At 41.8% G+C, this 9380-nt stretch overlaps 1 long non-coding RNA gene across 1 annotated transcript; it reads left to right on the forward strand.

Annotated features, from left to right (window-relative positions):
- The first annotated feature begins 6940 nt into the window (after positions 1 to 6940).
- LOC125386524 lies at positions 6941 to 8592 on the forward strand. The gene is made up of 2 exons (XR_007226758.1): positions 6941 to 7781; positions 7859 to 8592. It is a non-coding gene; the product is annotated as an uncharacterized LOC125386524 (long non-coding RNA).
- The last annotated feature ends 788 nt before the right edge of the window (positions 8593 to 9380 follow it).

The raw sequence follows: 9380 nt of genomic DNA on the forward strand, positions 1-9380 counted from the left end.
AAATACGAATAAAAATAAATAAATGAATAAATAAACGAATAAATAAATGAATATACACACACAAATACGTACACATGCATACATACTAGTATACAATTGTCTGCGAGCGAGTGTCTGATGAACGATGCGCAAATAAACGAGAATGTAAATAATAAAGAACCATATACATATATACGATATATCGTTGACAAAGAACCTATAACGTTCGTGGAACCGCTCGTACAGTGGCCTGCAAGAGTATTTATATTTAAGAAGATAGGAGTATTATGCGAAACACTTGGATATTTCATTAGCGTTATAATGGGACGCAGCTGTCAAAATTATATTGACAAAATATCAATTCAATCTGAGAATATACATACGTACATATATAGAAAGTGCAACATGTTTAGCGCAAACCTGTATTTAGCAAAAAATTAATATACAGTGTGAATGGCCATCTTAAATAGTAAATATGGCCCGACTGAGTACCGCGACTCATTGATGTAGTAGATGATTTTAAGCCTGTTTAAATAGTTTTACGATCTCTGCGAAATGTATACTCGTACCGAACATCTTGCAACTTCTATATACCTTATCGGAATTGTTTAAAATTTAACCAGTGCCATAAGCATAATATATTCGTAAAAGGTGTCAACGAGCGTACTTTCGTGGGCCACTGAACGAACTCGTTCGAGAGGTTGTTTCACGTCGTAGATAAAATCTTTCGGTAGATTCGATGATCTACGGTCAATTTAAATGGAACAACCGTTCGTTCAAATAAACGAAAGACGGCAATTTGGCGAAGAGCGTTCGAGCTAGGGAATAAGATTCGCTTCGCTCGGCGCCGCTTCGACAGTAGCATTTTACAAAAATTTAACTCGCAGGATTTATGGTGAGAAATCTTTTGCGCCCTTTTTCCCAGCGATTACGACGTTCTAAGCGATTCATCGCAGCTGACTCGGGTCGAGAGGGTACGAAATTTGTAGCACTCAACTTGAAGCACCTAAATACTAATAAGATATCGTTCGATGAATCCAAAGATGTAAAAGTACAGCCATTTATGGCAAATCTGATGAGAAAGGTGTAAAAAAAAATATGGATAAAGTTGACGGAGCTCGGCAACTTTCCAACTTTGAGTGAAACGCAAAAATTCAAACTCTACTTCGTAAAGGAAAATCGGTATTTATATTTATTGTTAATTAAACTTTGAATTGTTAATTAATACTTATCAATTAAACGACAAGTTAATGTAATGCATTACGATGCAAATATTCCATGAAATATGTTTCTAATTATACTACGACCAATTATAACTGACTGCTAAAACCGAATGGGATGTAATATTCCATCGCATCGCATCGCATCGCATCGTCAACTTCGTCTAGAATTTTTACAACTTACCCATCACATTTTCCATGAATGATTGCACTTTTATACCTTGGGAGTACCTACAGAATGATGACTCATTGGAATTTTGGGTGCCTGAAGGGGACACAAGTTTGGCTCTTTTTCATCATTCTCCGTTTCATGTTCGCGGAATACAACGACGACGGCGAATAACGAGTCACGCTGACGCCGTTGATCCCGAACGATGCTCGACGTAAGACAGAAAAGCTACGGGATATGGCTCGATCGGAATCACTACCATTCAACAAGATCGTAGTCGTCGGTGAGGACTTTGCTATTTCTATTTATCGATTCAGCATCGAGGAAGAAACATTTCGTTCACCCGTTTACGAATAAAGATATCGGACGGCCGGTCTTCTATTTTCTTTGATCGTAAGTTATTTACATCGCGTTCTTTAAGGTGGTTTTAGTACCGCGACTGTAATACTCGTGAAAAGTAGAGCACGCCGATTGTGAGACTCCGTAGACTTGGTAAGGCTAGGTCTTGTAAAGATTCAATCACGCGCAGATAATACATTAAATGACGGTGAAAATTTCAAAGAATTCGTAAGAAAGTCAATCTACGTTCTAAATAGCTTAACGCAGCTCGCGAGCAACTCGTTACATTTTTTACGCGTTGAAACTAATAATTCCCCCCTTCTTCTTCCCCAATAATTCCTAATTCTCAATTTTCCAACGATGGCTGCGCGATCGAAACGCGCGGCAGTATATCTCGTCGTTGGATATCCGGTGCGATTGAAATGTGTTTTCATTAAATTGAAAGCCGCGGAGTCGGATAGGAACAACGAGTCCTTGGTATGCGTGTGCTGTTGGAACATTGATATTCGGTTTGCATCGTCCGTTCTTATCTTTTCGGCGGAAAATTCTACTCGGCTTTTAATCGCGTTGGACGAAGAAATGATCAAGACGGCCCATCTTCAAGAGCACACGGCGCGACGCAGCGGCCGATGTTAGTAGCGGTGCTGGCTTGGCTACGACGCAAAGTTATCAGTAAAAAGCTCGCGTACTTATCTGCCTGTCCTTAGTCTCGGCGAATAACTAAGCCGCGAAAAGTGACATTCTTATTTGGTTCTCTTAGCGGCCGAAGTAAATACCGAAGGCAGAAGGTGTAATCTCGCAACAGGCGACCAAGATATTGATCCACGATGTTACACGGCGACGTGATTCCTCTCTCTTCGAACACGTCATTTTCTTCGTGTCAACGGATTACGTCGGACGCTGTGTTTTTCTCCAGCCAATTCGATTCGTGGAAGAAGGTACAAGCACGCGTGTAAAGGCCCTCGGCTCGTCGAGCATCTGTTCCCTCGATGCTCGCAACTTTACTAATTTATTAGGGACGAAGAGGGAGAAGGGTGGAATAGGACGGTGAAGGGGGAGGGACGACGGATAGAAACGATAGATGAAGAGAGAGAAAGGGGGGTGGGTGAGAGGGGCAGAGAGAAGGAGGGAGAGGGGAGGGAGGGGTTAGGCTAGGGTTAGGGAGGAAGGGAGAGGGAGAGGGAGAGGGAGGGAGAGAGAGAGAGAGAGAGAGAGAGAGAGAGTAGGAGGGAAATGTAGGCAATCGTCGCGTCGATTCGAGATGTATGTAGCTCGGAAACTCTCGAGGCACCGCAATTTTTCTGCGAATAAATAGCTGTCCTCTGACACGGACACGGTATTCCGGGAATGCGGTGTGCGCGATCGAATCAGCGAAATGTATTTTAATTACGGAGTGATTTGGTGGAGTACGAGCGCAATGCGAGCGCATTCCACGCTTCTGACGTCACCAATGCATACAGCAACATCGATTATTCGATACATCCTCGGAGGAAAATCTTCGCCTGGGTCTGTTTGCTCGTTACAGAAAATCAATGTACCTATCGAAGATCGTAAAACGTGTCTTGTATTTTTCTTCTCCGAATCGGCAGTGAAACGAATATTTCACGAATCGAGGAGAAAGGAGGGACGACGTGACGTGCGACCCTGGCATTTCTTTTAATCGACGTCCTGCCGAAAGCTGGTCATCCTCGAAGCACGTTCGTACCAAGCGTTCGTCGCTTTCAGTGGTAATTAGAACAACGTTGGAGACTTGGGTCGCAGCTGCCGCGTCTTTCGCTGGCACGAGCTACTCTTCGCCCTCCGCCTTGTGAATAGAAGTAGCGCGTCGGTAATCGGAAATTATAAGTCAAGCGTAAAATAGCATTCACACGTCCCCCGACTGACTGCTAGCTATTACCGCGACGGTAATTATAAGGCGGGAGTCGAGAGGAACGAGACCGATCGAAAGGCTAAGGGTTTCGTTTGATTGGCACTACCGCCGACGAAAAACCTTTGACCCGACCTATATATCGCGCGCAACTTTCTTCCCTTTGATTCCCTCCCATATAGCTGGCCAGAGTTTCTTGCCTTTGCGAGACGGACCTCGATCAGCCAACCTTTTCTTCGGCCTTAACAGAACCGTACGCTGCCCTTTGCGATCGAATCGAATTTCACCTATTTCGCAAGCTGCAGGATTGAACACGATCGAGCCGCAGTAGTCGTTGACCGAAACTGATCAGTGGCGGTCGGACACGTTACTCGGCCAACGAATAAGTTCGTTTCTCGGTCGATCGTTCGGCTCTCGCTACACACGTATTCTTCCTTTTCCTCTGTTTCTATTACTCGCGTATCTTTATTATGGAATGCTTAAATTATTTGCTTCACGTCGATAGTTTAGGGAATTACGCATTAAAACAAGGTGAAAACGTCGTACGAACAGGTCGATGATTCACCGTATAAATACATATTGTCAGCTGAATAGCGTTTGGCGTTTTCGAGAAAAACATTTTTCACTTAAAACATTACGTTCAGGCACATGATCGCATTTAAAAATTTAGTGCTAAAGAAGATGATCCAAATACAGGCTAAAGCCTAAATATAGGCTAGTCAAACATTTAAAGGTGAATACTTTTGCTTTTACTTTAACTATAAAACTTGAAATAAATAGTACGTAAGATAAAGCAAATATGTTTCGGATATACGTATGTACATTGTACATTGTACATTGAGGTGGCCATCCAGTTAGATGCGGAGCCGCGTCTACAGCTTTTCCACCCCTACCCTAGGTATAATACAAGTGAAAGTTGGGGCCTTTCTTATATAAACGACCATGAGTTTTCTTTTTTCTTTTTTTCATTTGATTTAGCTCAAAGATCGTAAAATCATTGTTAACTTGATACTTGTTAGATTGCATTTACTCGAATATATTCGATTGTATGAGTTACCAAGGGACGCCGAGCCTGTCAGACTCTCTTCCACCGAAAGATCTAACGAAACCTAACTTTTAAACTACGATTATCTCACGCCTCGGACAAATATGCATGTTACTCGGAACCTTTCTACGACGTCTCAAGGTCGAGTTCATTGAACTCGGGGCACCCTTCAACGCATAACTACCGATTTATATTCTATAAAAAGATAGTAAACGTTGCTTCTAATTATTAATTCATCGTTAACTTCTACAGATATTTTGGTCAAACTTGCATACGAGCTGTTGTTACAAATCGAGCAAAGTGACCCGGATACCTTATTAGTATCCACACGAGCGCTGATATATACTACCTGTACAATCTTCCACTAAATGATTTATCGTCCCTATATCCATTTCACATAACCTTCTACAGTATTGACTTGCTGGCTGTGTCTTCGTTGGAGTTTCACCGTTGCTTATTAACGAATTTGACGATTGACGATTTATATATATATATATAAATCGTCAATGTTCGTTTTATGTTTTTTTTTTTTTTTTTATTCCACGCCCTCGCTCGCTTTCGATGTGGTTGCCTCGTTACTTACAGAAGAGCGATTAAAGCGTATTATCAATTAGCGGTTGCTGGGAAATTCTGTTGGCCCTGAACTCGCCCCCGAGAACCTTTCCGTTCTAACCGCATCCCGGGGTCGGGTGTTTTTAGCCATACACGAGAGTTGGCCGCGAAGCCCTGCCAATGGCTTTATCGCGCACACCCTAAACTCATTCCGCCCTTTAGCTAATTGTAAGCTTGGCTGGCACGTGTCAATAAACAGGAATATGTCGTTAGTAAACTATGGATTTCGGTTTCGGTAAACTTTGTCTGAATCTCGTGCAAGTTCGTGTAGAGCAGGTTCGCGCGGTAGAACCGGGCAGTCTGGCTCGATGACGCACGGTCAACCTTAATTATGTTGCACGAACGAATCGCTATCTAGTCGACTGTCTACGGGAAAATAAATCGTATTGGGTTAGGCAAAAAGTAGCTACACCCAGTCGATATAATAAATAAATACTATGGGAATCTCTCGTATGGTATAACACGGATTATTTTCAACTAGACTGTAAATTGGATCTACATAATAAGGTTTTAATTCACGCACTAAATATTCTAGCAATTGCTTCACTTTGATTATTTCTTACGTTTCTTCATATTATACGCATATTATACGCGCACATTATACGCATTTTATACCTATTTGTAATTTTATATTTCTCATAATGCACAAGAATCCGCAGCCTAGTTATTAACCTCAATATGTAGCCGTTCGTATGTATCGGTTAGATTAAAATCTTACCATTTTCTCGTTACGATGTTATCATCGTGCATCTAAAAGATATTTTTGCCGTTTACACCGCATTTTCACCTTTGTAAAAAATAAAAGACAAAGCAATTGCACGGAGTCTCAAGCGTTTTCGTTACGTATCTTCAGATCGGACTAAACGTTACAAAGATTTAATCAAACGTGATAAACATTTTATTTAATGTTACACGCTAAAATCTCAGCTATTAGCTTTTAGGCTATACAGGTTAGCCTTTCATAGGTTACAAATAGTCTTTCTTATCCAATTATATAGATATTATTTGCTACATTGGAAAATATCTACACAGTTGAGCGAAAACTTCTCATCTATGATTTCACGTTCCAATTGTCTGTTAAACGTCCCAAAGCATTGGAAAATTCTTTCTATAATTTTAAGACTTGGTTTGCTAAAATGAGAGCAACATTGAAATAGAAAAGTCGTAGGACCGCAGCGAGGTTAAAGGCAAAAGAACAGTCTCTTAGGAAAAAATGAAAATAGTTTACTCAGTTCCGCGTTTCGTTCGCTGATGCTAGAGCCGCCGCTGCTGCTGATAAATAAATAAACGAAAGAACGCGCTTCTCGTTGCGACAAAGGGAGTAGCGATTGTAGCAGATCGGAGGTGTCAATATTTGTCGAAACGCGACAAGTGTTTCTCGTTCGACACCGAAAATTCCATGTACCAATATAGAGTATACAGAGGTGCGGTACATACGGCGAACGTAGAACGCGGACTTGGACGCTGAGCAGTTTTAATAATTTACGAGGGAAACTCCCGACGATCTGATAATCTGCCGTCAGTCATTTTCAGAAAACTTAGCCTCCAAGGTGTCCCCTCTATCTACGCTGTCGAGAAAGCCGCCTCGGCTTAGAAGGTTGGTTATCTCGGTGAATCGCGCACGTAGACCAGTTTCAAGTAAATTGATTGCAGCCTAAGATTTTACCCAGCGAAACGAGCCTATTATCGTCCACGAGAAAGTGGCTGGATAAGGCTCAACGGCTTCTACTACCCTTTCCGCTTCCGCCAAGTCCGCGCTTACGAATCGAGGCTATACGGAATACGCTCGAACCCTATAAATATTTATTACGTATTACCGCGTTCACGATACCAGCTAATTCGAGTACGAATAAACGCGGTACCCTCTGGCGATTCCACGTGCCACCGCATGGCTTAACAAAGGCTTAACAAACGCCGATTCCTACTCGACCCTTGCGCGAACCTCTGAAACAACCGATCCATTTTCTGCATTTCCTTAAAAATATAATTTCAAAAATGTATTCTTTATATCAATGATTATTATCGGTACGCAAAACACGTTTCTCTCAGATCTATGTCTATGTCAACAGATCCATGATATCCTCAGATCTGTTTCATCGATTAGCTTGAAATTTTATATACACCTTGGCCCGAATCAAAATCAACTGGGTCTTCCTCTCTTCTAATTTTGTAAGCTGCCGGAATTTAAAAAAAAAAAACACGAAAAACTCTTTTCGTTTTTTATCGGACCATTGCGCACAATACATTGTACATATCGTGTTCAGTCTAAAAGCGATTTTCAAATATTGTGTCCGTGTCTGACGAGCAGGAGGCTCTGACGGCGAGCCACGAAGAGAGAGAGAGAGGGAGAGAGGGAGAGAGAGAGAGAGAGAGAGAGAGAGAGAGAACAGCGCAAAAGAAAAATTATAATATCAGCGATTTCCGAAATATTCTAGAGTGCTGCAGCACGGCGGCGCGTATCGAGTAGTCGCCCCTAATGCTGACAATGAGTTTTAACTTCAAGGAGAAAGAGAAGAGGGAGGAGAAGAGAATTGGAACAGCGCAACGTAGGTATGCGACGAAGCGTCAAGTTGGGTGAAACGGGCAACGAGTTTGGCGCAGCTGGCTAATAATGCAGTTTATTTTAGAGCGACATATCCCGGTGAGCTATCGATACGCGGAGATCGCGCGGGCATCGTTCTCACTGTTTATTCGGGCGAAAAAAGTTAATCGCCGAAAGTTGCCGCCGGTGGACTTTGCATCGGTGCAGCGCGGGAGAACAAATAAAGGAAATGGCGCGGAACAGATGACAAAGTAGCGCAAAGATTCGGGCGAAAGTTCCGTCTTTGCTGACAAGAAACGCGGAAACGGAAGAAGAGGAGGAACTTGCTATGCTACGTACGAAATTACGCGCCTTCTAAGAGACCCAAACTCGAGCTCGAGCTCGAGCACAACGCGAAACGGACGAACGGGCACGATTTATTACCTGGCACGTGTCGTTTTCTCGCGCGAAAATTGCCTGGATCGTGTTTTCCATGTGAAACGTTTACGTGCCGCGAGTTCCCCTCTAATATCCAGCAAGCGTTGCCTCTGTGTATTACATTTACCTTGCCACTCGATGTCGATAATTCGATAAGGCGTTTATCAATGATGCGCCAACCGATAGTCGACACTCGAATGTCGTCGCGTCGTCGACGCAACAACTTGAACTTGAAAAACCGATATGCAGTGAGATAGCGAAGAAAATGAAACTTGGATGGAAAATCATTTTACATATTAGATACTATACGTATTTACGTAGTATTATGTATCAAGTAACGAGTACTATACTGAAATAAACCATTCGGATGTTCACCATCAATTTTTCCATAAACACGGATTTTAATTGGTTGAAAATCGGTTAATGAGGAATAAAATATATAAATTTTAGAATATGATAGTATAACATGGTCTCCGTATCGTATGTCTCACGGCCGTGTAACATGGAGAGCGTTCCAAAATAGAAATTTTTAAGACGCTAAACACAGCGAACACCCCATGCCCTTTAATTCTTACAATCGCGGTAATGCCCTCTTGGTAGTTTAGATCTGATATAATCTTCGTTGGTAAAGTAGCTAGAGGTATCGTTCACTGTCCGGATACCATGCAATCGCTCTTCCTCGATGTACCAGCAACAAGTATAAGAAGTCATCTATCGCGTATTTCATACGCAACACGTGCAACATTGCACGTATTATAGTATGGCTACTAATAGCAATGATTAAGACAGTCTCCTGACCGTTTTTTACGACGATGTTATGCTGTAACTTTTCTTCATGCTTTTATACCGTGTCCCTGTCTCTTTGCTTCATGCATGTCTATTCTTGTCCTTTTTCTTTTTCTATCGTACATATCCATCTTGCGCTCTCTTTTATTTCTTTTCCCTCTTCTCCGTTCTCTACGTTAAACCGTTATACTTGGCAAATAAACAACTAAATAGACGAATAAACAATGCAAAATGTAAGATATTATATAAATAAAATGAAAAATATCAAATAAAGTAAAATTTGTTAGAGTATTCCGTTGAATGTAACCAGTAAGTGTCCTTGTAACCAATAAACGATCCCCCTGATGTGTATACACTCGACAAATGTGTTTGTTACCGACACTTGTGTACTTATCTAGGCTCGT

This window comes from Bombus terrestris, chromosome 16, assembly GCF_910591885.1.
Source record: "Bombus terrestris chromosome 16, iyBomTerr1.2, whole genome shotgun sequence".
In the NCBI taxonomy this organism is placed as follows: Eukaryota; Metazoa; Arthropoda; class Insecta; order Hymenoptera; family Apidae; genus Bombus; species Bombus terrestris.